Here is a 19933-nt window from a genome sequence, read left to right on the forward strand (position 1 = left end):
TATGGGGCAATAACTTTTTAGCAAGGCTATATTTCAAGTCAAGTTGTGATTTTTCACCTCAAGAGAAAGAATACACATACATGGTAAAATAGCGAAGAATTAGAAAGCAACAAGAACAGAGCACTAAAAAACATAACAAAAAACACCCCACCCAGGAAGTTGTGCAGGAAGTCACAGCCCTTTGAGAGGGGAGACAGACAAAACCTACCCAGCCCTTTTAAAACAGTGCAGGGTGCCTCAGTGACGGCAGCATCGCTGTCTTCAGCGCTTCAGGATGCAGGTCATCGGGACACACTGGGAATTCAGACCTTGCTACTACCAGAACAGATATTAGCGTCTGTCCTTCACCTCGTTCTGCCACTCCCTTGCTAAGGAACAACACTGAGGATCACCAACTCATCTATATTCAGATGCCTTTTCGTCTGCATTAGTTTTCTTCTGGATCAATGAACCAAAATGATTCACTAGCTTGTCTGGCAAAGAGGGTTACTTGCTAGAGGGAAGAACAAGATTTCATTCAGGAACAATGTAGTCATCTTGTGTGTGTATATATATATACAGTGAAAATAACTATAACTATATATATATATATATATATATAGTTATAGTTATTTTCACTGCATGGTTCAATTCTAAGTATTAGTCGTGAAAGACAATAATTGTTTTTTTTCTTTTTGGGCAGGAAAATAGATTTTGGAGGCAAACCAAGGGGCAGAACAGTTGAAGGAGTCATATGGCTCAATGTCAGCTGAAGAGTTATTTAAGTCAGAAGGCTTCATCTACCAGCTTCAAACATAATCTAACATCACTTGATCAGTCTACTGCAACATAAAATTCTGGCCATTAGAAGCATTACTCCCTAGAATACCACTTAAAAGAAGAAATCTGGAAATATCCAGTGATTCAATCCCTCAAGACAAACAAGTATTTGGAAAATATGATGAATAACACATCCCATCAAAAGAACAGTGATACATGCAAGATAACTCACTTAGAAAAGTTATTTCCAAAAGCCTAAGATGCCAGGTAAACCTCCTGGAAAGCCAATGCTACAAAGAAACATAGTTTAGAGTCTCCAAACACTTGAAAACTTATTAAAGGTGGGAAAAGCCAGCATCAGCAATGGGGAGAAGTCAGTAGTATTTGATGCAAGTGCTCTGGCATTTGCCTGCCTACAGCAGGCAGCAGTCAAACCAAGATGCATATCTGTATGCTCAGTATGTATGCCAAGCACAATTGACGGTAACACTGAGTCTGTTTGTGCAGTAGCTTCCTAACCCAATTCAAAGATGAAACTAGAGTAGCTAGCAATCCCTGTGACAGGCTTCCTCCCTTTCTACGTTCCAGCAGCCTATTGCTGGGGAGACAATCTTCTCATTAGCCAGAAGCAGAAATTTAGATATCAAAGAGCTTAAGCTCTAAAGCTAGCACGACTTTCCAAAACAGTTTTATTTAATCAGCAGGAAACATCAGGAAGCAAAGTAGCTATCTACTCAACTTCTTCTCAGACTCACTACTATAAATTCAATGTGCATGAAAGTGCACAACAGAACAGGGAAAAAACATTCCCAATTACATGACCTTTAAAAGCAGCCACAAAGCAGAAGATTTAAGTGCATTAATAGGTATAACAATTATAAACTTATCACCCCACATTTCCCCCCAATAGCAGGCTCAATCCCCTCCCTCAGCTCAAAGGCAGTAAGTTATTTGGCAGGGGGGGAAGCATGGCCACTATACAACATCTTCACACCCTAGGTCTCGTCCCGCTGTGCAGACGCAGGTACCAAGACACAGGCTCCACACCACAGGGCAGGAGGCTCTACCTCCACAGCTGTCAGCACTTCACTGTGGATGCAAAGCCATTTTGCACACCCGCTTGCTTTGACTTCCAGAAGGCAAGAAGTAGGCAAAACACAACCAGGAAAAACTAAACATCTCTTGAGGGGATGGGAAAGAAAAAAAAAAAAAAAACAGTGGGGATTTTCTGAAAGATGCATTTAGTTCTTCACCTTCTCTTGAGACTGCCCTCACCGAGAAAATGTTGACCCCTCTAAGCACAAACCTTCACCTACAAGCTCCCATTCTTAAATTAGCTCCCCAAAGCACCCTAGGATGGTTCTGTTTAGATCCGAATCCAGGAGAAGAAGAAAAAAATAATAATAAAGAAATAAAGCATCCTTTCTTAATGCACACGCTTGCACTCCTCTGGGGAAGGAGCCGGATGCTGCCCGCCAGCTACAGAAAGGCGCCTGAGCAGCGCGGCGCGTCCAACGCGGCGCCGGGCAGAGCGCGCAGCTCCCCTCCGCCCGGAGGGCCGGGGCCGGGCCGGGGGGCCGCTTTTACCCCCCGCCATCGCACCTTGTCCCCGGGAAGGGAGGGCTTCGCCAGCGGAGGCGACGGCCCCGGCCGCGCTCCCCGCCCTCCCCCCAGCCCCAACGGCCGCCGCCAACGGCCAGCGTGCGCCCCGCCCCCCACCCCGCTGCCCATCGGCTCCGCCCGGGGTGCGGGGAGGCAGCGGCGGCCGCCGCCTTCTCCTCGCTTTCCTCGCCGCTAGCATTTACCTGGCCGAGGAGCCTGCGCTGCCCGGGCCTGCCCCACCACGACCGCCAGCAACGCACGTCCCGCCGCCGCCGGCGATAAGGGCCGCAGAGCGGAGCGCTCAGCCCCCCGGGCAGGCGGCAGCCGCGGCGCCTCTCCAGCCCCCTCAGAGGCTGCCTCTGGAGGCCGCCATCTTAGCTCCGGCAGCGAGACCGCCCTGCCGACGCAGACACCGTCAGGCCCGGAGCCGTCACGGGACGCGGTCAGCTGATATAGGCGCTGCCTCCCCGCCGCCCTCCGCCTCGCCGGGAGCCGCGGTCCCGCCCGCCACGCCGCCTCTACCGCCCGCCCTCTGAGCGCTCCTTCTCCTCCTCGGCCGCGCGCGGGGGCAAAGTCTCCTTCCCTCCCTCCCTGCCCTGTCACCTCAGTGCGGGGCGGGGAGAGAGAGGAGCCGTTGGGGACTGGGCGGGGGGGAGTTGCCGTTGAGGATGAGGGAGCCGTTGGACGTGAGGGAGCCGTTGGGCGTGGGGGGGAAGCCATTAGGGATGGGGGAGGATGGAGGACGTGCGTGTCCTGAATGGCTCTACCTGTGTTTTCGCTCCCTCTGGTGTTTTAACGACAACTCATGGGCAAATTAGTAGTGTTCTCAGTGCCCAGCTCCTGGAGGCTTGTGGTTATACAGCTTTTGTGAGCAGGTATTTTCTTAGTAGGAAGGATGGTGGCCTGAGGGGATATGAATCCTCAAGACTGCAGTGGTGGTGGTGGCAGCTGGCTGCCATTTTAGTCATGTGTGTTTGAAGGCAGTCCCACAGACCTTAGCTCCCCCTTTCATGATCTTGGAGAATCTACCTCTACATGTGTTAGCTGGTCTCCAGGTAGCTCTCAGGTTTGCCATCAGATGGAAAACAAACTGCAGTGTTGCCAGTTTTCAATGGCTTCTGCACCCCTGCGTTGCCATTTTGAGGCCTGCTACCAGCTTGTGGCAAAAGCATGTCACAAGAAGAGTGGTACCTTACTTGTATGCAAAATGTCCCTAACTTGTGGCTTCCTTTTTAACCGAGCCATGCAAAGTACACTGCACAGTCAACAAACTACGTATGCTTTTTAATTATGTGTTTTTTGTGTGACTGTACAAGTAACATGAAGTTCCATGTTAATATTGGTGAAACACCAATTGGTTTATATGGTTGTGTAGCCATTCTTGAAAGTTACAGGGTTTATGCACTCCCTTTCATCCGTTTCCCATATTCTGTACAAGATACAGAAGATCTCCCAGCATGCTGTAAGCTACAGCAGTGTTATGACAATTTATGGCAATCTCCTATAAATACCTAAAGATTGGGGTAAATATTTTGAAACATGCCTCAAACCGGAACACTTGGTCCTAACATGCCTTTCTGTGAAAGAGTACTCTTAAAATGTGCACGTGAACAGCTGAGGAACATATAACTGTTATGTATTAAAAGCTGTGGTTTTGGATATACTAGACCAAGTATCATAGAAAACAGATGAAAATTATAAGATGCATATTGCTTTTTTAATATCATTTTTGTTACCACATAATATAATTTCATGTCTTATAATTTGCATAAAATATTTGAAAGATTACAAGGTCCTTTTCATAACTGTAGTCGTCTGAGTGTGCCGCATCAAGGTAGAATAATGCTAATGGCAAAACAGCGCTACATTTGGGGAGCTGATAAATTACTTTTAGTCACAGAAGTTTGGAGAAAAAAAATGTTTTATTAGGAATTGTGGAAAACTTCTTCCAAGGAAAAGTGGTAAGATTCAGAGGAATTTCTTTAGTGGAGCGCTTTTGGAGTGGTTGAGGGAAATTTTCCTATTCTGTTTATTGGCTTGGACAGTTTGGTTTGGGGATGGGAGGGTTGTCTTTCATCTTAGTACTTCATGTTGTTAGGTAGGTAAAAGCATAGTAGCTGAAGAGTCACCTTGATAGGTTTATTACTAGATACCAAAGAAGAACATTTGCATAATGCAATTGGTGTAACAAAACTGGCAATTAGTAATTTTTAGGTAGATTTTAACCTAAACATATTATGTTTCAGCATATTTTTTTTTTCAGTTCAAGTTAATATTTCAATAATAAACTATGTAATTATTTGTCTGCCTTTTTTTTAAAGACCACCTGTGCTTTTGGATGAGTTTTGGTATATGCAGTGATGCTGTCTTTGGTCATACGGAAAAAAAAATGCAGAGACATGATAGCAGGAAAGGAGAACACAGATTAAGAGTGAGATACTGTGACAGAAAGAGAAACTGTCAGAGAAGAAATGATTATTCAGGGAAAAAGTAAATGATGCAGGTATGAATAGCAACTGAGAAGGAAAAATGTAGATACTACATTGTACAAAATGGTAAAATATCTTTCAGGAATTAAGTTAGGATTTCATGATTGATTAACTGTAAAGCATCTATGAAATTATAGAATCATAGAATGCTTCAGGTTGGAAGGGACCTCTAGAGGTCATCTAGTCCAACCCCCCTGCACACGCAGGGTCACCTAGAGCACGTGGCACAGGACTGCGTCCAAGCGGGTTTTGAAGATCTCCAGAGAAGGAGACTCCACAACCTCTCTGGGCAGCCTGTTCCAGTGCTCTGTCACCCTCACTGTTAAGAAATGTTTCCTTAAGTTCCTGTGGAACTTTTGATGCTTCAGTTTGTGGCCATTACCTCTAGTTCTGTCAGCAGTCACCACTGAAAAGAGGCCAGCACCATCCTCCTCACTGCCTCCCTTGAGGTACTTGTAGACACTGATCCCCTCTCAGCCTTCTCTTCTCCAGGCTGAACAGGCCCAGCTCCCTCAGCCTCTCCTCATAGGGCAGATGTTCCAGGCCCCTGATCATCCTTGTGGCCCTGCGCTGGACTCTCTCCAGTAGATCCACATTCCTCTTATACTGTGGAGCCCAGAACTGGACACAGTACTCCAGATGCGGCCTCACCAGGGCTGGGTAGAGGGGCAGGATCACCTCCCTCCACCTGCTGGAGACGCTCTTCTTAATGCACCCCAGGATCCCACTGGCCTTCTTGGCCACGAGGGCACACTGCTGCCTCATGGTCAACTTATCATCCACCATGACACCCACGTCCCTCTCCGCAGAGCTGCTCTCCAGAAGGTCAGTCCCCAGCCTGTACTGGTGTCTGGGGTTATTCCTCCCCAGGTGCAGGACCTTGCACTTGGCCTTGTTGAATTGCATGAGGTTTTTCACCGCCCAGTTGTCCAGTCTGTCCAGGTCCCTCTGGATGGCAGCATAGCCCTCTGGGGTATCAGCTACTCCTCCCAGTTTGGTATCATCAGCAAACTTGCTGAGGGAGCACTCTGTGCCTTCATCCAGGTCATTGATGAATAAATTGAACAGGACTGGACCAAGGACTGACCCCTGGGGGACCCCGCTAGCTACAGGCCTCCAACTAGACTGCACCACTGATCACCACCCTCTGGGCTCTGCCATCCAGCCAGTCCCTAATCCACCTCACGCATAGACGTAGACAACAGCATTCTCGTTTTCTTTCTTTCTTTTTTTTTTTGACATTTCCTACTGCTTAATATTTTGCAGTATATGGCTTTATTTCCTGTTCACTTGAATTTTTGTGGGAAGCCTGGAATATAAAAATGTTGTTTTTTATAATTTTCTTCCAATTTTAATATTTACAATTTACTTTTAAAAATTAAATAATAAGCAGAATCATCACTCCATTGACAGTTTTATTTCTCGCTATGACAGAGACAATGTTTCAGCTATAGCTTTCACAGACTCCCAGTCACTTAACAGAGCTGGGAGCCATATTGGCATGTTCTCATTATAAAGGAAGAATAACAAAACGGTGTCTTCTTTGGTGTCTTCCTATAAGGTAACATGTTTAGTTGTTTCAGTCCATCTTGAAACAGAGCGGCCATCTTTGTTACTTCTAGGCCTTTCATGTGAAGAATTACTGCATATGTCGATCTGACCTTGTCAGTTTAAATGCTATCATTTGCAAGACTTAAGGACACCTGCAATCTAGTGAGCGAGGACTATCCTTATGATCCCATTATTGAAATCTAGAAGGAATGAAGAGTTCCAGTCTACCACTAAATAATTAACACTCCACTGGACTATTTCGGTGATAGCACCTAATCTGAAAGACTGTGGTTCAGGATGTCTGAATTGTTCAAGTGTACAGAGCGTATGCTTGAAAAAGTGTACAGAGCCAGTGCCGGGATTCTCTGCAGTTGCAGCAAAGATGGTGTTTGTAAATACAACCCATAATAGTGGGGCTCTTCCCATTTTTAAATATCTGTATTGTGTTTTATAGCAGTAACAAAGGACCTAGCCTGCACGCAGTGAGCAAAGGACAAAACAACTCCCTGTCCCAGTACTGTCTATAAAGATGGAGCAGAATGTCAGCTTTCTGGAGAAAGGAGAAAACATTCCTCCACCCTTCCTTGTCTTACGAGGAAATTAGTTCATAGCAGAGCTGGGAAGAGCTGCTCCACCCCCCTACTCATAACCAGTTCTCTGTGTAGGCACGTGCGTGACTACCCACTCTGAAACAGGACGCTGCTATTTGGCCATACACTGACCGGACTCTCTCCAGTCTTAGTATGGAAAGATCTCTATGGTATACACCAGCTTCCTGTTAGCTTTGGTAGGATAATTAATCAGGGGGAGGGCTATGCTTAGTAACTGTGTCTTTTTTTTTATTTCAGCAGCTAACAGTAACAACAGTACTTTGAAGCACTACTATATGACTGGAATCGTAGAGGACTGCAGGAAGTTTTTCAAAGATACAACGCCAAGGTAAATATCCTGTCTTCTAAATTTTGCCCTTTTTACTCCTAAAGTTTAGCAGATGCCAAAATACGGGTTGCCCAGAGAACTTCCTGGGAATCAGATCCACTGTGCTTTATCCATTTTTGTTGTATTCTTTGCCAAGCCAAAGATGTACAGAGACTATGCTCTCAATGTGCTAGCAGTTCAAAACCTGCATATTTTTTTTAATATATCTGGATATATTTTATGTCTAAAAATAAATGCAGATAACACTGATATTGTATCATCTCTGCGAGATTAATTAAAAGGTAACTTTTGGATGTTCTCTTTTAACAATTCTGTCTTTCTAGGTAGACTCATTAAATGATAACTTCTTTGTTACCTAATAGCTTGATAATAACTAGCCCAGGCTAACTAGGATCATGATACTGTTACTGAATTGTACTGAATGGTTAATAAGGAACATCTTCAATATATTGAGTCATGCTGAACATTATTCATATTCATACAACTTGTTTTGGCTGTGATAAGCCTCTCTCTTCTGATTGGCTAATGCTCTCATTTTGACATCCAAATAGATCTGATAAATATTATCATCTTAACTTTTGGTCTCCTTTTTGGTGACATTCTGAAGGTGCTCCATAGTTTTTTGTTTGTTTGGTTGTTTTTTTTTAACCTTCTAAAAGATAGATTCCCCTAATGACATATTAGAATGACACAAAGGCATAGAAGAAGGAGACAGAAAGAGAGGCAAGGGGTCTAGGAGAAAGTTGAGCCCAGGAAAGAAAGATTGGCTCTGGCGAGTAGGACACATATAGAAAAGGGAGACAGAAGATCAGTTATTGCATGTGGGAATCTATAGGACGGTTAAAGATCGTGGAACAGCTGAGGGGAAGTCAGGGAAGTGACAGATGAACTTGGACAGACTTGACCTGAGATTTAGGAAGATGGGGAGTGTTGTGAGGTTATGACTTAGAAAAATTTGAAAAAAATAGGCTATGATCAGAAGTGTTCATTTAAGGATAAGGGGACTTTTTCCCCTGCACAAGAGGGTTCTTGTAGGTAGTATCTGCAAAATTATGCAGCTAGTATCTGTTAGCTATCACGTCAGTGGTCTGTGATGCAGATCTAAGTGTGATATGTCATAAAATCCAACATCATAATTCTGTGGGATTTATAAACCTGGAAATTTATACACCTACTCCCATAAATGGCTATGCAATATTGAGAAGACTTGTCAAAAGATAGAAAATATCAGAATTTGCTTGCAAATAATTGCACGTTTACGATCATTTGCTTTTCCATGAGATATTTGTCTTATTCACTGCACAAAATGAAAGGACTGTTTGAATGAATATGTATCCAATGCTCTGCTCTGTCTTACTCAGTTGGCTGGCCTAAAATTTATTTACTATGGGCTATACAATCTCTATTCTTCAGGCCCCAGATTTATTTATTTCTATATTGGCATTTCTGTGACATTCTTCAGTACACTATGCAAGTGCTTCAGGAACATGAATGGGTTTATTTTCACAGTCCTTCCAATATTTGAATGGCATTAATGTTTCTTTTTCTGTAGATTCATGTGTGTAATTTCCAAATATCCTAGAAAAAGCTTTAAAAATGATTTCTCTCTTAGCAAAAGCACGCTTCTGGGAAAAAGGAAAATGGCTATTTTATTCTCTCCCTGTCTCTTTTTATGGAGAATAGAACCAAAAATAGAGAATAGAACCAAAACAGAAGATAATGCACATTCCTGGCTTATTCAGTGTATTGATATATTTGCTGTCTGTATTCATGTTCCTACAGAGAATACCATGTTACCTGCAAGGGCTACTTGGAGACATATAAAAAGGAAGATGCGTGAAAAGTAAGGATTTTAAGCCAAAAAAGAAAAAAATTGAATGTACATTTGTTTCCTTTCTGTTCTGAAATCATGATCTTTACATAATATTGAAGAAGGCACTCAGTCTTACCACATCAATTCCATATTTATTCCACAGTTTTCCAAATTTCTATATTAGCCCTGTTACCATACTGTTTTTCTTCAAATTTCCCTAACATTTGTAATATTCATGAAGTTTCTGTCTCCCCATTTAAAATTTGCTTTCCATCTAAAAGGCCGCTGTCTTCAATTTACTGTTTGGCTTTAAGTTTGATAGAGTGCTTGGGAATTTCCCACAGACCCTATCATATGGAAAATCTGCCGGAAACTTTATTATTCTGTAATATACTGTATTATTTTTATAGTTCTAGTGGACATTATCCTACTAGCAAAGAACTAGCCATCTTCTAGCTGAGTAGAGAGGTTAAATTCTGTAATAGAAAACGTGGCAATCCTTCCAGGAGCAGAAATGGTAAACATTTGCAAAAGAAAATAAAAATGCCACTGCCTAAACTTTGCTTATTTTGTAAGAAATTCACTTTTGGTGGCGCAGTAATGGCATCTGGCACCTGCTAAGGCTATTAGCTTTCCCAATTAGATCAGAGGTTTTAGCCTTTAGACTTAGATTTTAGTGAGCTGTGGCTCAGTATTATTAAGTTATTTAGACCTTGGTTCTGCTGCTGACCTGTTTGCTGCATGAAAATCTGCAGATCTCCTTGCAAAGACTGATCCTTGCACAGTGTGTTTGGAATAGTAATTCCGCTTTCAAACAGCCCTGCTGCCTCAGGTTTGCATTCAGCCTAGGTCAACAAGGGGCACACACAGATATCTGACCTATCTCGGCTATTTGAAGCTGTTTAAGAGATGTGTTAGGGCTTTTGGAAAATACTTAAATGCAAGCTGGTCAACCAGGAGCCTCATGAGTCACTGGGGAAGCAGAGGATCATTGCTATAGATACAAGCATGGGAGTGTCTCATTCAGTGGAAAAACAGAAAAAAAAAAGGGAAGCGACAGCTTTTTACTAATCAAAATTAAGCCATTTCATTTTCAAAAACTAAGAAGAGATAAAACTAACTTTAGGGTTACTTAATCCATATCATTAAAAGCTATAAAAGACAATGAGAAGGTTTGTTTTGAAGAGGATACATGGAACCCTTTAATTTACTTTTCGTGTGAATAAATCTCTGACTGTGTTTCCTTGTTAAATACTCTTTGTTAATTTATTCAAAATAAATCAGCATTCATGGATTTGGGATTAGTATTGTAAACTATGCATGGAATATGTCTCTTTTTTCATTCAAGAAGAGTCAAAATAAACAAGCATAAAATAGCAGTTAGTCTGGGCTATTTCATCTTGAATCTGAATGATAATCATAACCAAAATAATCTAGCTTCAAATGACATTCTGTGCTTTTGGTTTTCTCCAATTTCACACTTTATTAAATTTCCAAGTATACTTGATTTTATATACATTTATATGTATTTTTCCTTGATGATTACACAAAAGGCCCAGCAGAGCAGCATAGGTATGGTAGAAATTTACACTTAAAGTAAATATGCAGCATCATTATTACTAGATACAGGAAGAATATTCTAATAAAAAAAGTTATTTACACTGATAGACTATATTTTGCAAAAAAAGGTGTGTTTAGCAGTAGACAAAGTAATGCTAAACTCCTGCACTATTAGCTGTGGACATAGAAAAGTTAATAGTTTCCCCTGTTACTTAATGACTTCTGCAGTATAAGAATGACCAACACAGTGAGTCATAAAAAGAACCTCAGTCAGCAAATTTTTCAGCCTTTTTCCCTCTTTCTATAATAAGCTGAAGCAGGGTTTTTAAGTTTGTTTTCTTTCAGGTTTTCACAGAGCAGTTTTTTTTCCCTAGGTTTTCAGAGTTTCACCTTGGTTTTCTTCATGCTGTTTCTGCTTGCAGTTTTCTCATTATTTCCCTGCAAGTCTTTCAGTATTGTAGAGGTACCAGCATTTCAGAAGTGTCATTTCAGATGGCAAAAGAGAGTTTTCACCTTTAATAACTGTAGGATGGTTGATAATCACATGACTAGGACATTTGCCCAAATTTATGGAAATAGCAGTATATGAATCCGAGAAAGCGTAAGCAAGGCAGAATTTCACACTGTAAGTTAACACCACTTCTATCATCTATTTCAGGCAGTATATTATCTATATTATCTTCCCACTCTTTTTGCTTTGCTTTGACACAGATCGTGACCGTCAAATGGTGTGTCAGGTACATGCTGTTGTTTTTAAGCATAACCATATGGATACTTATATAATCTTATTTATTCCCATACTGTAATGATACTATTAATGCTTAAGCTTTTGGCCACATTTCACTGAAACTTCTGCTGTCCCATTTTTAATGTAAGGCAGGTGGGTTGTTAAGAAACTTGAATATATGCCTATTTATACTTTCTTTCTGGTAAAAACATTAAACTGTTATCATTTTATACAAATAAAATGTATTTGGATTATATGAATATGTTATTTGATAAATTAGAGAGGAGGGTAGACTGAGATATTTTAATTGCTTGGACTTTGTCCCCATCCAGATGATGCTCTTCTCTCCAGCAGGCACGAAAAGAAATACATTCTCCATAAAGCAGTACACTGTACTTGAGTAAACTAATAATTTTGATAATAATAAAAAAGAATTTATTTCCTGCGCTTTTCTTATATAAAAATGACTAGCTATTATGTCTTTGAATGCAAGCTATTTTTCTATATGATCAGCCATTAGAGATCTCCTGCACATTTTTTTTTTCCTTCGAAGAGCTGCATAGGAACAGCAGGAAGGGTATTAGAGAAGCACAGAGTGATAAGTCAGCACTTGGCAGATGAAAGGCAAACTCTTCAGCCATGGCCTTAAATTTATTTCAGTTACCAGTAAGCAGTTGTGAACTTTGCTGATCAAAACCAAAACTAGAAAAACTGAAGCTGGGCTCGACAATATCCCAGTTTGTAACAAGCTGATCACATGTGATCCTCCTTATTTATTTATTTATTTATTTATTTATTTATTTGTATATTCAAATCCTGATAGCTGTTGGCTTCAGACATTCCCATACAGATTATTACTGTTTTGTTCTTTTGTTTCCTCCTTCAAGCTCCTAAGTAGAGAGACATTTTACACCAGCTCCAAATTAGGGACATTTTTTATATCTGATAGGTTCTTTATTTCAGTACTTGTGCTTTTACTGTCTAAGAAGAGCCTATCAAGGTTGTCCCTCTGCAAACCTTCACAGTCCCAGGCACTGTCAGTGTGGGCAGTCAAACTCAGTGGAAGTGTTTGCAGATGAGATGACTGTTTGCCCAGATGAGGATTTCCAGGACGGACCTGAAAGTTCAATGCATAGATTTTTGCCATATCTTCACACTCTGTTGGCTATATTTGATCCATATATATGATCATAAGTCTATTCTTCCTTTGTTTTCTGAAGGTACTTCAGTCAGCATTGCTGTGTGCTTCAAAAGCTAACACCAAGATAGTGCTCAGTTTTTTACCATGAACTTCAGATACCCCCAAAATGCCTCTCTTCTGGTACTATTAAAAGCTGAATAAATTTGCAGCCATAGTTAGCTTCTTGTTAGTATTTCGCATTTTTCAGTAGTTACGCTAACATGAGATCTTTAAGGGAAACTTTTATAGGATTTCCTTGTCATGAGACAATTCTCAAGCTACCATAGGTTTATCCATTAATGACATGTTTTTCTAGATTGTTTTCATTTTCTAGATTTTTCCCAAACGAGAGAAGTAGAAAGTTTCAAGCTTGCTAGTCCTGAAAAATCTTTTAGAACAAATGTGTCCTTCATTGACTTCTGATGGAAAGCTTGAATCTGCAATGTGCCAATATTTGACTTCAGATGACAAATGTTAAAAAGAAAAGAAAGAAAGAAAAAAAAGCTAAAATCCCCAGTGACAGATTAACTGGCAGTATATGATGGAATGGGTTCATGACTGTAATCAGAAGAGGTGAGAAAATGCTGGTGGAAAATCCCTAGTCAGCCTGGAAATTGAATGTAAAAAAGCTGAGCCTGTAACCAACAGCTAGGCTCTGAGCAAAGACATTTCTCTTCATGTTCTTCCATTTAGGGTTCTGCATATTAGCTGGGTACGGGAATTAGGCGGTCTGACATAAGATACTCCCTTACTGTCATGAATAATTTTATGGAAAATGAACTTGAAAACCTTCAAGTTGTTGATTAAAAGGCTCCTGTCAATGGCTTTCCATCATGCTGAAGTCATTAAACGTTAACTGCATCCCATGCTACTGATTTCAAGCAAATGCTTTGGTTCTAGCACCTTACACATTACTTGTCTGAGAATAATACATGCTTAAAAGAGCAAAACAAAATGAAACCGTGGTATGAACATAGTTTGTCAGATAAAGTAACCAAAGAATTCACACACCGCTTTAGCAGAGTAGAAGATAACCACAAAAACAGTGCGTAGAACCAAGGGAATACTGATCTGTAAAGCAGAACTATTCCTTCCCTCTGTATAGCACAGGTAATGATGGACTAACAGAAGATCAGAACAAAATTAATCATTCCGTAAAGTCTAGCTATTGGAGATGACTGAATAGAGTTTTCATTTGTGAAAAATATTGATTAAGCCCTGACCAAGTATGCAGGAAAGTGTTCTATTTTCTGAGAGATGGAAAGATCTGTTTATTTGCTACTAATATGTAGCGTGTAAACTTTCTGCATATAGAATTTGGAGGAAAATAGTTCATCTGTTTTTACTGTTTTAGAAAAGAATTTACCTCTGGAAAGGAACAACTGCTCTTATAACATCCAAGAGGAGTTTGGCTCCAAATTTTAAATTGTGGAAGTGGACTTTATCGCATTAAAAACAACTGGGTTTTTCCACAAACTGGGTAGAGAGCTGCAAGCACAGAGAGCTAGTGTAGTCAGTAGATGGCAGACTCCTCCCAGTAATGGGTAGGAAAGGGTGACTCAAGCTCACGGGACTTCAGATAAAGGTGATGGAAAGATTTACCGGTTTCCAACGCTTGTGTGTCGGTAGTTGTTGCAGACCTGGGGAGATTCCCTGCTTCTACAAGGCGTGCCAGGGTAAGTCCTTCCTGTGGTGAGGCCTGGCCGCTGCTCCCAGGCACCCGGCATTATCAGCTCCTAGCACAACCGCAGCAGCTGAGCCTGCCCTGCTGCAGCCGGGTGACCCTGGGCTTGTTGGGTTTGCTCCTGTTGATAGTAAGTGCTAGTGCTCTGGTGGCTTTGCCACCTCTAGAGAACAGTATGCCTGCAGTTTGGTTTTGAGCCAAAACAGAGCTTTATAAACGGATTATTACAGCTGGAGGTATGTGCAGAGGAACCAAGACTTTCACTCCTCGTTACATATGTGTGACATCAGTGTTGTGTCTAACATCCCCTTCTGCTAGTAACTGACTTCACTACAGAAATGCCTTGTCCCTTAGCTTCACTTTCATGTGTTTCATTGTAATGGAGGCTTGTGGTGTTCCCCGAGCTCGTTTAAGTTTTCATCCTTCCATTTTGCTGGTTGGCAAAGGTCCCGTCTAGGATACAGTCAGATATTTGTCCACCACTGGCCAGCTCGGGTCACTCACCTGGAACGAGGCTCCTGTGTCACAGTGGGACCCTGCCTGGGGACTGCTGCAAACCTGGTAACTGACACACGGGGGAGCTGCCCATCCTCTCTGCCAGCGCAGCTCGACTCTGGCTGCCCCAGGGCTGTTGTCAGCTTATCCAGGGCGGTTTTTGCCACCAGACAAGATTTAAAGGCAAAAGAACCTTTCTTCCGACACCATAGGCTTTAAGTTATGGAAAAGCATTATACAAGATTATAAAACAACAATAAAAAACATTATGAGGATTATATTTTACATATATTATTCTGTTATTAAAATGATTGCTTCTTAAATGCTTCTGTATGTAATACAGCTTCTGGGACTGACCCCTTAGGCTTATAAGGGCCATTATATTCTATTAATGGTTACTAGGGCATCCATGCAGAAACTTAGTTCTCTTATTTTTGCTTTCCTTCTATGTTTGTTTAACATTTCTACTGTGTGCTTCAGTTAGTTAGACTGCAACTATGCCATCGTCTTTGAAAAGCTTTCTCCTGCTTTTATCTTCCTTAAAACACCATGGAATAACTTTGCAAATTGTACATAATAGAAAATTTAGATTGTCCAAGTTCATGTCAGGATTCGCGATGTTAGCTTGCTATCAGTATTGGTAGGTAAACAAATAAAAGATTGGTTTTGAGGATGGGTGCGCAGATGTGCACAGTTGTCCTTCTCCCGCCCTTTTGGCACAGTGGCATTAAGCACATAGTGGAAAATAAAAAAACTCCTCTTTGGAGAACAGAAGGAGTAACTTCTGAATCATTCCACTCAATTTCTGACAGAAGAGTTAATTTTCAAAAATCTTAGATTTTATTGTTAAAGACCTCCAAAAAAATCTTTTTTTTTTTTTTTTTTTTTTTCTGTGGTTGTTGCTATACTGTTTCCCATTCTTTTGGAATTTCCTTTGAGCCAGGAAAAGTGTGAGAACTTTCTGTCTCAGCAATGCAGTACTTCCAGAGTTTATCATTTCAGGATATTTGGTGTCTGCCTTGCACAATTAAGACTCCTCATCATTGAGAGCCCTGTGTAAGTCTTTGTGCTTTCTTTGGTAACAAATATGTTTTAGGCTACATCTTGAAACTATTTGTAGAAATATATGCCATTACAAAATGACATACTCGAGAAGAGTCAGAGTGATTGTATTCTTTCGAGTGGTAGTTGCTTCACTCTAGTATAGTCGAAAGTTTACTTAGAGCCCTTAAGCTGTTTCTGATAATGTATGCTATGGTTATGAGAATCTCCTGGCATTTGGTTCAGAGATACTTGTCTGAAGCATTAGGTACATAATTGCTAAATAATTGTACTCACTTTATACTTGCCTGAGATTCTGCAGAAAATGGAATTCCTCTTAAGGCTGAAGTGAGATAGTCATTAATGACAACAGCATTTAATGACGGAGAATGTGAATTCCTTGCAGAGAACTGGTATTCAAAGTATAATGTAACATCAACCAGACTAAAAAGAGAATGGAGGATATGCACTTGCCTGTTTGGGCCCTAAGGTGCTTTTTTTTTTTTTTTCCTAGTCCTTTTAATTCCTATCTTACCAGAGCAAAGACTTTATAATCATTCTGTGTCTTACAACTTTTCTTTCTGTACTTTAGAGGATAGATGAGCTCACAGAATTGGTATGTCTGTTGAAAGCAAGGGCTCCCCATAGGAAGAGGATGAAAGCTTTAGCTGTCATAACCAGGAAACTGATGACTTTTTTTTTTGACTTAACTGCTACTAAATATAGAAAAAGAGAGCTAGAGCCAGGACCATTTTCTTTTGCCACTATCTATTTTGAACTTTCTGTATATTAAATAGTATTTTTCCTGTTCCCACAGACTTTTTAAAAAGAACACTGGAATCTCAGTCTGCAGGAGGGATGAATCTAACGGTGTGTTGTGAGTATCGGCAGAGAAAGCAGTGGCATTGCTCTGCATTAGGAGAAATTACAGAAACTAGCACAACTGGATTTTGGACATGTCTTTTAAAATGTCTTTCGAAATCGTATCTGATGTCTCAGCTGTTGTCTTGCAGGCCTTGTTAGTGTTAAAGTCCCTTTAGAAGCGAAGCTGCCTAGTCATAGAAGAGACCTTGTAATATAATCGTTCAAGGCGCTTGCTGATATATCAGCAGCAACTCAGCTATATTTATTTGAGTGTTAATACGTGGCAACTTATGATGAAGTATTATAGAATAAATCAGTAAAGCTAACCCTCTGTAGGTAAATGTCCACCTTCTCAATCTTTACTGACAAGAAATATTTTAAAGAGAATAGCGTTCTCAGTCATTTCATGCCTGGAATGCAATGCTATGTAATATTACTGAGATAGTTCTACATGGATTCCTAAAGGCCAAGATTATATATGTCTGGGAATAAACCACCATCTAACCTTATTAGCAATCTCAGATTCTATCACTGTAAATATTTCTGTATAGAGAAGAATTTCTAGCCTTTTTTTATGAGGAAACACAGAAACAAAACCTTATCTTTTGGAGTTTAACTCAAACTCAAGATTTTTGGACTGATCTGATTTTTTTAATAGAGTGTATTTGCAATGCTATTTGCTGTGTATTATCACACCTGAGAAAGCAGTATCTTTTGGATCAGCTGTACACACATTGGCAGGGGCAGATGAACCTGAGTGCTCCCCAGTGAGCCAATAATATCCTAGAAGTCAGATGGCTGTGCTTGCTGTATTAATGATTTCAACTTAGACTTAAGTAGCATAAACCACAAAAGATGTCTCAAAATCACAACGTATTTTACTTTCTGTGGGAGTTCTTTTTGTAAGAAGCGATCTTGGAAAAACACACCCCATTCTGCTTCTTGTGTAGTACCACTAATCGACTGCCTGATTTCTCAGAGACAGTTCTTCTTGCTACATGTTATCAGTCAATGATACATCTTCATTTGTCAAGCGCCTGATTGCCTCTAACAAAAACATACCTGGTCTAGGTTTAAGTGAGTACCAGCAGCAATGTGAAAGAGAGCTCAGCCTGAGGTATCCACTGAATATATGTATATAGGATCTAGATTCAGTTTTGCTGTTTGTGCTGAGCTGTGTGAGTGTAGTGCTAACAGGAACCAATTCAGTTCAGGCTTGTTTCCTAGAGCTGCTATAACACTTTTGACTGCAGTTAAAACTTTTAAGTCTTTGCACACAGGATCAGAACTACTAGTTGCAATCTGTGAAGCTGATGCAGCCAAAACAACAGATTTAAGTCACAGTCTTTCATCTTTTTGACAGCTTTGCCCCAAGCTATTATACAATAAAACATCCTCTCCATGGAGGGATCAAACCTATTATTTGATTATGACATTTCCCAAAATAGACATAATGGATACATCAGGGATACTAGAAAGAGCTTGTTACTGGAGTGGGACACATTGCTTCAAAAGCTAAAGTCCTCAGCGGCTGAAGCAGGCGATGATGCTTGGAAAGATGCTTGCTATATTCCCACAAGTCTTTGCTATTCCATTTGATTTATGCTCTTTAGTATCCAGCATCTAATTATATCCAATTTAAATGCATCCAGGGCTCTAATATCTGGGTGCTTCACTGGTACTTCCATGTGCTCTGAGGAATAATTCTGTGAAGTCATCTGGGTCTGTGGAAGAGACAGGAGAGTGTGTTGTATAGTGATGGTGCAAGGATGGTACAGAATTGCAGTCCTTGGGTGTGTTCAGATAATAGTGGGTCCTGTTTATTCCTGCGCGGTTCCATTCTGAAACAGGAGACAGATCAGATCTTCTCTCTGTTCCTGTAGAAGTGCTAATGAAGTTACTGCAGTGGTGGGAAGGGAAAGAGATCTTTTGCCTTCTGAGAGAGCATTTCCATGGCAATTACAAGAGCTGTAAATGGAGTAGCACTTGCAGAGATTGAGGACAGGACTACGGGTCTCTGTAGATGAGTGCTCCCTGATCCAGGCTCCTGTGCTCCAAGCTGAAAGCCAAAGATGCGAGCCAAAGTCAGCCCAGAAGCAGTGTATCCATGTTGGTGTGATGCTGTGCCTGAGATGAACAGCTCCATCTCTCAGCTTTCCTTGGATTTCTGTACATCAGCAGGACTCTCTGTGGTACCTCTCCGTGTAGATGTCGATTTAAAAAAGGCTTCTCCACGGCAGTCTTATGTGGTTCACAGTATCCTCTACAGGACCATGGGATAAAGGTCTAGCACTCCTTGAAGCCTTGATAATAAACAATATTTTGTACTGTATAGTAATTTACGGTGATAGTTTATGATCCTAGAGACTAGCATGGAAACAAATTCCCTTTCCTTAGGAGTTTACAGTCTAAACAAACAAAATATGGTTCGCAGAGGAAATCAACACAGAAAAAGCAGAATCACTGTCTTTCAGTGCATGTCTTGCATGTAAGCCATTCTGAGCTGAGCAAGGAGAAAGTATTGTAAGTTGAAATGAAAGGTGAGAAGTAGAGCCATAGTTGGAAGAACATTCAAAGAGTGGCTCAAAGTAGCTGAGGTTATAGGAGGGAGCTGAAGCAAGACAGAGGCACTCATGGAATCAGGAAACAGATGCAATGCGGAGGATTATTCATGATCGAAGGTTCAGATTAACAGGAAAGATATATAACAACAGAAAATAGATTTCAATGTATTTAGTTATATCCATGTTATTGAAACTCTGGACCCTGACCAAGACCTGACCTGGTGTGCTAAGCTTCTTGTTTGGCACCTGGGTATGTGACAGAGCAGCCCAGTTTCTGCTGACCTCAGTGAGAGCTGCAGTAGCACAGTTTCTTTGAAAACAGGCTGACAGCTTTTATTAGCTGGTGGCTAAGGTCAGAAACCATGCATAGATTTGCATGATTAAATGCAGAAACTGTATATCCAAGCATTGGTCCAAATCTTTTTCACACAGTCATTGACAATTTGCTTGCTGAAAACATATCCGTGCACATCAACAAAACAGTAATTTGTAAGAATTTGAGAAAAAACATTACTGACTGATTTCCAAGAAAGGCTCTGAGCAGGGCAAGAAAGAAATCATTAATAATAGTGGAAAATGTAAATATAGGAATTGGAATAGTTCATCCTCCCACTAAAGAAAATTCTTAACAGTACTTATTGCTATTGGTATATCTTACTGCATAT

General features: G+C 40.9%; 1 protein-coding gene across 1 annotated transcript in view; it reads right to left on the reverse strand.

Moving 5' to 3' along the window:
• DNAJC13 (DnaJ heat shock protein family (Hsp40) member C13) overlaps positions 1 to 2757 on the reverse strand; it is a 42774-nt gene extending 40017 nt beyond the window's left edge. Inside the window, exon 1 of the mRNA XM_088521114.1 lies at positions 2565 to 2757. The gene's annotated coding sequence lies outside the window, so the exon portion shown is untranslated. The remainder of the gene's footprint in view (positions 1 to 2564) is intronic.
• Positions 2758 to 19933: the final 17176 nt, after the last annotated feature.

Source organism: Tinamus guttatus, unplaced genomic scaffold, assembly GCF_059628265.1.
Source record: "Tinamus guttatus ecotype Peru unplaced genomic scaffold, ASM5962826v1 Tinamus_guttatus_pri_ptg000115l, whole genome shotgun sequence".
Lineage (NCBI taxonomy): Eukaryota > Metazoa > Chordata > Aves > Tinamiformes > Tinamidae > Tinamus > Tinamus guttatus.